Here is a 10943-nt window from a genome sequence, read left to right as displayed (position 1 = left end):
GTGCTCTCCCTAGCCCAGTGTTCTTTTCTTAGCATGATTAAGGACAGATCAACTCTGATTGCAGTTAGCAGAATTTGGGATTGTGTTAACACTCTTAGCCCTTAATGATGAATGAGTCACATGTCAGGCTGTGACAAAAGGCTTCACTCTATAAACAAGGGCTGCCTGGTTCTGGCACATCATTAATTGCAGAAGCTTAAATCTAGGATAACTGGATTTAGGAGGTTAGTCCATATTTTAATTCCTTGTAATAGATTTTGGCCCCTTCTCTACCATTTCTCTGCTTTCACATGTTATCTAGTAGAGTTGAAAAAAAAAAACAACAAGAAAATCCTTGGTAGTGAGAAGTTTCTATAAGAAGTCTCTCAACCTCAAGGTTTTCAAACTAAAATATAATGCAGAAAAGAGCCAGTGCTTTCTGCAAATGGGGTTTATTGGAGGAAATTTGATCAAGGAAGTATTCTAAGAACCTGAATCCTAAGGAGCCAGAAAGGCAGGACTCACCAGAGGGCTGAGGGTAGCTGATGGCATGCCAGAGCAAGGACTTGACTTGGGAGAGCTTAGGAAACTATCCAGATCTGGTCTGAAACTGTAGAGGAACTGGGACGAAAACAAGGTTGTTGCCAGAGCTGTAAGGTGGGATTTGGGCAGGGATGAGAGCCTGGCTGGTTTCAGGGGGCAAGAGAAGCTCTGGCCTGGAACTCGCAGGTAGGTATCTGCCTAGGTGTTCCAGGGGATAATGACTGTGACAACGGAGATGGCCATGAAGAGCAGGTAGAGATGGAAGAGCAGGGTGTCCATCATGTGGCTTAACCGCACCCACAGACGGACCAAGTGCAGCTTCTGAGCCTCGTCTTCCTGCTGGTTCCTCGCTGAGCCAGGGCACCCATTTAGCTCTGTCTCTCTGGGATGTGGCACCTTCCCCACAAACTCCATGGGCTCCTTCACACCTATGGTGAGACAGACTCAGCTTTGGGCCACCAAGGTCAGCTGGGGAGTTATGTGGGGAGGGAAGGAGATGGGAGCAGAGAAGTGGAGGTGATGGAAAAGGAAGCCTGGGCAGTGCTGACATCCCTCACCAGGCAGGTGGGCAAGGCCCATGTTTCCCTTCTGGGGCACAGCGGGGCAGCAGGTCCTTGGGCTGGTGCAGTGTAGAAGCAGGGAGTGGAGCCAGCGAGGCATGGGTGGGGGCTGGGTGGTGGCCAGGTGCAGCAGGTAGCTGATGAAGATGGCCTCCAGCAGGCTGAGCACCATCAGGGACAGACACAGGGCAAAATAGACACCTGGAGGGAAGTGGGGCCTGCCTGAGGGTCAGAGGCACCAGCCAGGACTTTTTATTTTCTCTTTCCCCAGAAAAGAGGCCCTTTTCCAGGATCTCTTTTCACTCTGACCTGTTTCATTGGTCTGTGCCATGCCCCACCCTACTTTTCTTCTCCTAAAGGTGGGAGGGGCCATACTGATGAGGGAGGAGCTACTGGAGGGGAGTAAGTCATTCCTCATGAGCAGGAAGATGTTGTAGCCCAGCTAGAGTGTCATCTTGAATGAGGCACGGTTCTCATTTTCTACTGGCAGGTAGAAGCTGAGGGCATTGATGGCGAGCAGAAAGCTGCTGTGCACCAGGAGGTTTATGACATAGAGGGTGGGCCTGCGCCTGATGGCCACCTGCTGGGGAGGGGAGAGGGAGGCAATTGAGGAGAAGGCTGGGAGGCTGCCAATCCAGGTAAGAGCAAGAATTTAGATTTGTCCCAGATCAAACTTTCTAGTAAGGAAATGTTACCTCAAGTCCCTTTCTCTGTTCTCCCTCTCCAGCAAAGTCATCTTAATCACCACATTGTCTTTCCATGGTTTAATTCTACCATGCTGCTTACCGTTGAAACATATTTCATTCCTTCTTGGCCCATGTGTCAATTTTCTCCACCTAATTTTTCTGTTCCTGCCAATGTGCTCTCAGCAGAATTGAGGGACCAAATTCTTAGGTATTGTGTGCATTGTATTTCTGGTTGCTTTCCTCATCAAGGTGTAATCTCTAGTGCCTTTGCTGGTAGACATTTAAAACCAGTGGGAGAGAAAGCAAGACAGAGCAGACATTTTGGGATCACCAGGATTTGGAATCATGATATCCCTAAGACAGTGTTTCATTACTTTTCCACCCCTTCTTTTTAAAAATAAATATAAAAATTCCTGTCCTCCCCGAAGTTCTAATAGCCCTGGCAGCCGGTGAGGAACGGGGGGACATGGAGTGGAGGTTCATGCTCATTGTAAATCACTGCAGTGGGAGCTTTGTTTCTTCCTCAGGGAGGATCCATTCAATCAACATTTCCTGAGTGCCAGGTACTGTTTTAGGTACAGAAGATTTTTCAATGAAAAGTGATAGCAACCTCTGCCTCCGTGGAGCATGTTTTCTTGTGGGAGAGCTTACATTCTAGTGGAGGACATGAGCTATGCATGTAGAAGAAGATCCTACCCAGGGCCCCCGAACTCACATAGAAGATGATTTGGTCCTAGCCATTGGTGCCCACAGTCATCTTTGTCATTTGATGGATACTCTGAAGTACCCACTTCCCCTTGCTCCAAACGATGTTCTGTGATGTTTCCAAAATCTCCTGCATATCCTGCTCCATGCCCAGGACCATCTTTTCCACTGCAAAGGAGACCCAGGCAATTCAGCCTTCCCCAAGCCTCCCAACCCCTTTGCCCAGACTGTTGGATTCCTTACCACTTAGCTTCCGTACCCCTTTCAGTGAGATTCACTCACTCTTCCAAGCTTTCTGTCCTCTTCCCAAACCCTTTCTCTTTCAGCATGTGATTCTCACTTACCTGTGTAGACGAAAGAGCTGAAGGTGAGGGTGCAATTCTGTTCATCAAAGGGGAAATAGAAGATGTCCGGGTTGCAGATGCTGGTTACCCGCATTGGCTTACTGTATTTGATGTGACCATTACTGTTGACGTAAGCCATGAGACCTGGAGGAGTCTGATCTGTATCCATGCTGAGTGTGAAAAGGACAGAGAGGTAAAAGCTGTGGGCTCCCCATCAGACCTGGCCCTCATCCTCTCCCAGGCTGCCCATTTCTGTGCTCCAGCCCCACTCATCTGACCTCCCCCTTCTACCTATCTGCGTGTTCTGAGGGTTTCAGATGCTGCTCCTTTCTGGTTGAGTCTGTGCTTGGCCCCCATTGGTTACATCATGCTCTTCCCTGGAAATATGGTCTCCTTCTTGGTTTTTTCAGCCCTGACACTCACAGCTCCTCAATGAAGATATCTGTTAGCCACAGGTTCTTAGTTGCCACGCCCAGCTTCCTGATGCCCCCTGCATTCCTCTGGGTTCCAGGTGATGAATGGATTGTACCAGATCTAGAGAACACCATGGTATGGGATAAACAGGAGATGGGAACTGGCTTTAGTCTTCCTCTGTCTCTTCCACTCCACATTCCTTTCTTTACTCATTTCTTTGCTTTCCCACCACACCTCTGGTTACAACTGTCACACTGTTTTTTTTTTTTTTTTAATGTAAAGTCGTGAGTTTATTGCATATGTGACAAAATGAACCTGACCGCCGGGGTCCAGCCTGCTGTCCAGCCACTGTTGTTTGTTTCCAGCTGGCTCTATAACCACATTAAATAGAACTAGTATTCTTTAAATACTTTTGATTTTGACATAAAACAACATTAGTGTACAACTTTCACAAAATAAATCAGCAATAAAAACCATGGGAAGGATAAGGATAGCAGCAGTACTTAAAAACAAAATAAATAAAAATACATTATAAAGTGGTTGAGAGACAAAAATAAACAAATTTTAAAAATTCATACTATGTGTTGGGAAGGCTGCTGTGCGGCAACACCTGGCTGCAGCCGGGGGCGTCTTCTCGGATAGCTCGGCCTGGAGGACCGCTGGACCTGGACTCGGACCCTGGGCTGGGCGAGCCCCTGGCCTTGTTCCCAGGCGCTTCTCCCAGGAGGAATCAGCAGATGGCTGGCAGCCGCCCTGCAGCCCCTCCGGTTGTTCTGCTTTCACTTCTTCCTCAGTGCTCTCTGGGGAGACCTGGAGCTTGGCTTTGGATTCCCTGGGATGGAGCCACTGAAGTATTGGCTTCTATGATCTTGGTTTACGCCACTTGCTTCCTGAGCCCTGTCTCTGCCCTCCTTAAACTGGCAAAATAAATCAGAAAATTTTATATTTTCATTATTGGTCCGGCTGTTTGAACTTGCTGAATCTGTGGATATTCTCAGCTTTATCCATTTTAATCCTCAAAGTTGGACCTTGCAGTGGAAAAAGGGAGGTACTGTAGCAAAGGGGAAACTGAGTCCATCATACCATATTTAGCCACAGAAATGATGTCCTCAACTGAAGCTGTGCATCCTGGAAAAACAGTTTTCATCTGAGATCATTAACTTAATGAAGTGAAATCCAATGACACACCCACCTCTTAATCATTTCCAAGGCTGTTCTGTATGGCAATTATGAGTTTTAATCATAAACCACTAAAAAATGTAGGTCATATAATCCAGGGTACATGAGAAATGCAAGTGAAAACACCAGTATGAGAGTAGTCCCTTGGGATTATGTTTCTTGTGGTGTATCCCCCAAAAGGGAGAGCTTTTATCTGCATTGTATCATTGTAGCATTCCCTGTCATGCCTCCCTATCCCATAGACTGAGCTCTTAACTTACAAAATCCAGTCAGTGCACCCACTGCTCATCACTAGATCATTACAGAGTTGGGTCAGGACTTACTACTTCCAGGTTGGCAGACAGAGTGAAGGAGATGTTAACACGAATGGGGATGCTGACATTGGTGGCTGGACGGAAGGCCCTTCTGGCAAACGCTGCTTGGAAGGCAGCAGGATCCACCCCATGCTGGTCAAAGCCTGAGCAATCGATGGTGAATGTATCTCCTCTCCCTGTAGAGAGAAGGAACTGTGAGAAGAGTGCCAGGGCTGGGCTGTGGGGAATGTTTCTGCACAGAGAGACAGCAGGGGTTATGGAAGAAACAGGTAGACTCCTACTGCTTGGACTAGGCAGTGTGGGCTAGGCTGGAGTAGTAGGCAAATGGTGGAAGTTGATGAGGTGAGCTGAGTCAGAGCCCCATTCTCAATTCCATTCTCTCTCTCTCCATGCAAAACTTGTCTACATGTGTATGCAAACAGCCCTGAGCACCACTTTTTAGTGTCTTGCTATGTTCTTAACAATCCAACCACAAACCTCTGTCTTTGAGCCATTTGGGTGAATGTCACTGACAAATTTTGCAATCACATTTCTCCTCTTCACTATACGAACAGGGCATAGATGGTCATGAATTAATAATGAGAGAAATAATCAGGTGGGTAGTGAGAAATCCGGAGAAGGCAATGGCACCCCACTCCAGTACTCTTGCCTGGAAAATCCCATGGACGGAGGAGCCTGGTAGGCTGCAGTCCATGGGGTCACTAACAGTCGGACACGACTGAGTGCTTTCCCTTTCACTTTTTGCTTTCATGCATTGGAGAAGGAAATGGCAACCCACTCCAGTGTTCTTGCCTGGAGAATCCCAGGAATGGGGGAGCCTGGTGGGCTTCCGTCTATGGAGTCGCACAGAGTTGGACACTACTGAAGTGACACAGCAGCAGCAGCAGCAGCAGTGAGAAATCCATCCGTGGGACCTTAAGGAAGGAACTCAGTTTTCAATTTAATGATTATATGTCTTTGCTTTGTGCTGTGATTGTTCTCTTCTAAAACTCAGGACTCATCACCACTGAGACTATCTTATAAACAGTTCCTTGATACACCTCTTATACCCAATCCTTTTTTAATCATACTTTGTGGGGCAGAAACAAAGAATGTATGTAGTAGCATCTCCTGGTCAAGTCTGTTTTTGTCTGTCTCTAATTTTGTGCTATACCTCATTGCTTAATCTCAATAATGAACAAGAAATTACTCTAGAATGGGAAATTATACTAAAAAGTTGTACTGAAAAGTCACAACAAAACTTTTCATCTACCTCAATTTCCTTGGCATCTTTCCTTTTCATTTGCTTAAGAGAAATACGGCTTCCCCAGTGGCTCAGCAATAAAGAATCTACCTGCCAATGCAGGAGATCTGGGCACTCAGGTCCGATTCCTGAGTCGGGAAGATCCCCTGGAGAAGGGAATGGCAACCCACTCCAGTATTCTTGCCTAGAGAATCCCACAGGCGGAGGAACCTAGTGGGCTATAGTCTGTGGGGTCACAAAAGTTGGACACAACTGAGGGACTAAACAACAACAAAGAGAAATAAGGAAGAATTTTCTTCTCTCAACAGTAGTTGATACCCAGAAACCGTGGGGTAGATTATTTGCCTGGAAAGAGAATGACATGGAGAAAGGAAAGAGGCCCATGGAAGCATGGGGAGTGGAGAAGTAGCTTAAGGGACAAATCAGCTAACCCTTAGGACCCTAGAAAGTGCTATACCAAACTGTCAGTGTCATGAATTTCCATTTTTTCCAAAATGAACACCCATTTGTTAACTAGAAATAAAAAGAATTAGCCTGGTTTCTCTGTTCCCCAGACTTTATATGGATGCTGTGCTCTTGTTCTTGTCCCATCTTACCTTGAAGCAGCAGGTAGAGGATGAGGCAGAGGAGGAATCCTTCCCCATGGAGCCAACCTCTTTCCATCTTCCTCTCCTTGGCTCTTCTCTGGGGACTTAGTGATGATGTTGATCTTAAAAGACCGTAGGCCACACCTCACACCCTAGCTTTGAATAATTCCGGCATCAGGTGTCAATAGCCATCTCTCTAACAAACACCCCCCAGTGACAACAGAATCTCACAGAAGACTCCCCTACCCAGAGCCCTAACTAGACCTGAGCCTGGTCTTCAAAAGTCATCTGACAAACCAGTTTGGAGAGGAGGAAGAAAAAATATTTTGGCAGTGGAGCAGTGCTAATGGCCTCCTCATACTTTAGAATCACTCTGGCATATAGGGCACCGTGGGAAAGGCACAGAATGCCTGCTGTTTCCTTCAAGTAGCACACACAGTTGTTTTAACCCTGCTGTCATCTTTCCCCCAAAAATGGCGGGGGGCATCTTCTTTTATATAATCAACATCAGACTCAGAGGTTTTATATATGATTTCTGTACTGGCAAGTCTTAACTTTTGACTTTTTGAGTGTGTCAGAAGCAGTTTGGACTGGAGGAGGAGTGGGTGGAGGGGAGATGGCAGGGTTTTCAGCGGAAGTTGATTTGTAAGGTCATGACCAATCTGCCTGCAAATTCATGTTGCTTTTGGACCCACTGGTGTTTTTAGGAAATTTGTTAGTTGTCAACATTTTAAAAATTGGGAGATTTCATGTAAAAACTGTGTTTCTGGCCTCATTTGAAAAATAAGATCAAGCAATACTGGGCTCACATTTTTACTATACACAGTGCTTACTGCCAGAGCTGCAAAGTGGTTAACTCTTTGGATGAAGAATATTCTCTCTAGATCATCACAGTGTCTGTCACCAACTATTGTCTTATTCCTGACCAGCTCCCCTCACTTATGTTACCTCCTTGGCCTCAGTAGGTGTTCAAGTTTACCTTTGAGTGTTAAGATTAATTTTCTTGTTTGATTCTTAAAGAGCCTTAGGAAGTAATTTCAAAATACCATGCCATGCCTAGGTGATCACGGTCGTGTCAGATTCAGTTCAGTTCAGTCGCTCAGTCGTGTCCGACTCTTTGCCACCCCATGAATCGCAGCACGCCAGGCCTGCCTGTCCATCACCAACTCCCGGAGTTCACTCAGACTCGTGTCCATCGAGTCAGTGATGCCATCCAGCCATCTCATCCTCTGTCGTCCCCTTCTTCTCCTGCCCCCAATCCCTCCCAGCATCAGAGTCTTTTCCAATGAGTCAGCTCTTCGCATGAGGTGGCCAAAGTACTGGAGTTTCAGCTTTAGCCTAAGTCCTTCCAAAGAAATCCCAGGGCTGATCTCCTTCAGAATGGACTGGTTGGATCTCCTTGCAAGAATGTGCAAATATTTGGTTCCTGGTAGAAGCCAGACATATGCGTACATGGGCCAAAGTCATCAGTGGTTTCACCTGTTATTCTAGAGTGATTTCTGTTAGGGAAAGCTCTAGGGAGTCTCTTCAGTGGCTAGGAGAACCAAGGGAGATGTTGCTTCAGGGAAGAAGCTTTTCAGGCTAGTTAGTATGAGATAGTAAGAAAGGTCTAAGACAATATCCTATTAGAATCATGTCACCCTCTCTCTGCCTCCTCTCTAAGGTTGAGAGGATAAAACGGTTCTTGCAGTTTTATGTGGCTGGAGATAATATGTATATACTGCCTGTCCCATCCTAACCAGCTAATGAATTGGAGCAGCAATAAACAGTGAAAGTGGCAGTTAGAGTAGTTGTTATTGTTATCCTCGATGTCTTAAGATTATTCAGGTTGCTTCAGCCTGCATGGAATCTTCTGGACTTAAAATGTCTGAATTGACTGAATCAACCCCAGTTCCCATGAGCAAGAGTGTTTCCTCTCAGCTTCACTCAGATGAATGCTGACAAGGACAATCCCTCCATTCTCCTCAGCATCACTCTTCATCTTTTGAGACTTCTTTCCCCTTTAGGAAGTTTATTTACTTATTTTTTCTTGTTTAAAAAGATGAGTTTGGACCATCATTTCTCAAACCATTTTCTGCAGAACTCTAGTTCTATGGAATGTTCAGTGCTTTTCTGAAAAATCATTTTTCATTGTTCAAGTTCAAATAACTCTGAGAAATGATGAATTAAACAAGGAGAATCAGGTATTATTACTGTAGGATTTCTCAGAGTATTTAACTAAAATGTTAATGTGACTTGAAAATATCATGTATATTATTTCCTACATGTAGTTAACTTTTGGAAATTTCTTTTTCTCAGTCTATCTTCAGAACTAGTACTCCATGAATATTTTTGGGAAAACACTGCTTTAGGTAAATAGAGTAAATCTAGAAGAAATAAAACTTGAAAAAAATTTGTCATAGATTTCCTGCAGATAGAATGTAGAATGCTGCAGCTTAGGTAAAAATCAAGAAATTTAAAAAATAAATGAGGTAAGTGGTTTTTTTTTTTAGATAAGTATTTTAAACCTGAAGTTTGATTAGAACCATGAGAACCCACAAACAAATAGGAGATAAAAGAAATATCGATTTCAAGCTGTTTCTGAATCCCTGAGCAATATAAACTTAGACTGCCTCAAGGAGGAATTTTCTTTTCTTTCTTTTTCTTTAGATCAGTGACCTACCAGCCGGAAGCCATGTGTCATCCACCTAGATCTAATTTTAGGATAAGAATTTAAAAACATGCTTTGGTATTGTTACCTCTCAAATACACTCAGAAAAAAACATTTTAGGAGCTGAAGGGCAGTGTTGGTTTTTCTCATTGGATGTCTTGCAGTCAATAATGGGTATAATTTGTGCTTTAAGGGTAGATATTTTTCCCTTGTGGAATTCAATAAGTGAATTATTTTGAATGAAAAATAAACACAGCCTGCATCAGCTTAAAATTTTCCTGACATTCATGCCAGAAATGTTATTACCAAGGTAGACCAAAGTTATTTATCACTTCATCTGATCAAAAGCCCATATTTATAAAACATCACACCTGAGAAGCTTTTTGGAATGACTGGGAGTGACCATTCTTCCAGTCTGTCTAGGCCAGTCCTAGTAAGAAGGCTCCATCGTAGCTGGACTGTTGGTTCTGGCTTCTCTGGCTTAGTGGGACCCTGTTGCCTCTCATTTGTGACCTAACGGGTTTCCAGTCCAATACTTCATGATGTGGGAGAATCCTTCATGTGTATATTACTGTTAGAGATGTTAGATAAACTGAATCCTTTTATTGGCTTGAGTAAGTAATCCTTACTTGTCATTCTGGGAGGAGTAAAATTCTAAGGACTGTAAAATCCTGAACTGTGATGTTGGTTATTTTAACTGAGTAGATTTATGTGGATGTTCTGGGTGGTGGCAACAGCTAGAGTAAAAACATGGAAGCTTTAGTGTTGAGAGGACCTCAGATTTGAGTAGAAGAGCAACAGGAAATGAAGCTGTGGTATTATGTGGGGCCAGATCACAGAAGGTCTTGTATACCAAGCTAAAGTTTGGTTTAATTGCATAGCCCAGGATTTCCCAAACTTGAATCAGGTTCAGATCTCTTTTAAGGGAAATAATTCTCCTAAACCCCTGATATTGACTTCAATTATTTATAATATTACTTAATATGTATATTCATAAAACCATGTATAATGTCCTTAAGCTCATAGTTCTTATCCACTATAAAATTAAAATAAATTTATAAATTACTACATACAAGACTACAGAATCAACACACTAGTTTAATGAGATAGATAATATTGTTTTATTAATATTAGATAATTGCTGTCATTTTTTCCCTCTTAATAATAAAGAGCTAGTTTTTAGAATACCTGTCTGTTATTTTGTTGAGCCAATTTGATAATTCGTCTCAGTATAGTAGTTCTTAAACCTTTTTTTAAAAAGTAATCATTCATTTCATTCTAACGACTCCCCCTAGTTGGGAAGTTATTACTGCAAAGGTGGGGAGTGTGTAATTCTTTCCTACATAAAGTGAATATGGGATTTGATTTATCATAACATGCCTATACTGCTGTATACTGTGTGAACACTCAGCTTCTCCCGCGCAGTTCTCTATTAAAATTCTGTGAAACCTTTGTCTGTAAAACATGTTGTGACGTCATGTGGCTTTCATTCAGTATTGTTTACATTTTAAATCCTCTTCTCTTCTTTCCTAATTTGCCTGAGACCATTAAAGACACATTATTCTGTTGTACTGTATTGTTTCCATGATCATGATGTTAAATAAAAGATTCTGTTTATTAACTAATCTTTAAATATATTTATATTTGGCTGCACCAGATCTTATGTTAGTTGCAGCATGCAGAATCCTTGATCTTTGTTGTGGCATGTGGGATCTTTAGTTGTGACATGTAGGATCTAG

The 10943-nt window shown here is 43.5% G+C and overlaps 1 pseudogene; it reads right to left on the bottom strand.

The window, feature by feature from the left end:
- Positions 1-720: 720 nt before the first annotated feature.
- Positions 721-6630, bottom strand: LOC120871901 (annotated as a pseudogene).
- Positions 6631-10943: the final 4313 nt, after the last annotated feature.

This window comes from Oryx dammah, unplaced genomic scaffold (genome assembly GCF_014754425.2).
Source record: "Oryx dammah isolate SB20612 unplaced genomic scaffold, SCBI_Odam_1.1 HiC_scaffold_2, whole genome shotgun sequence".
NCBI lineage: Eukaryota > Metazoa > Chordata > Mammalia > Artiodactyla > Bovidae > Oryx > Oryx dammah.
This window is presented reverse-complemented; position numbering and strand designations above follow the sequence as displayed.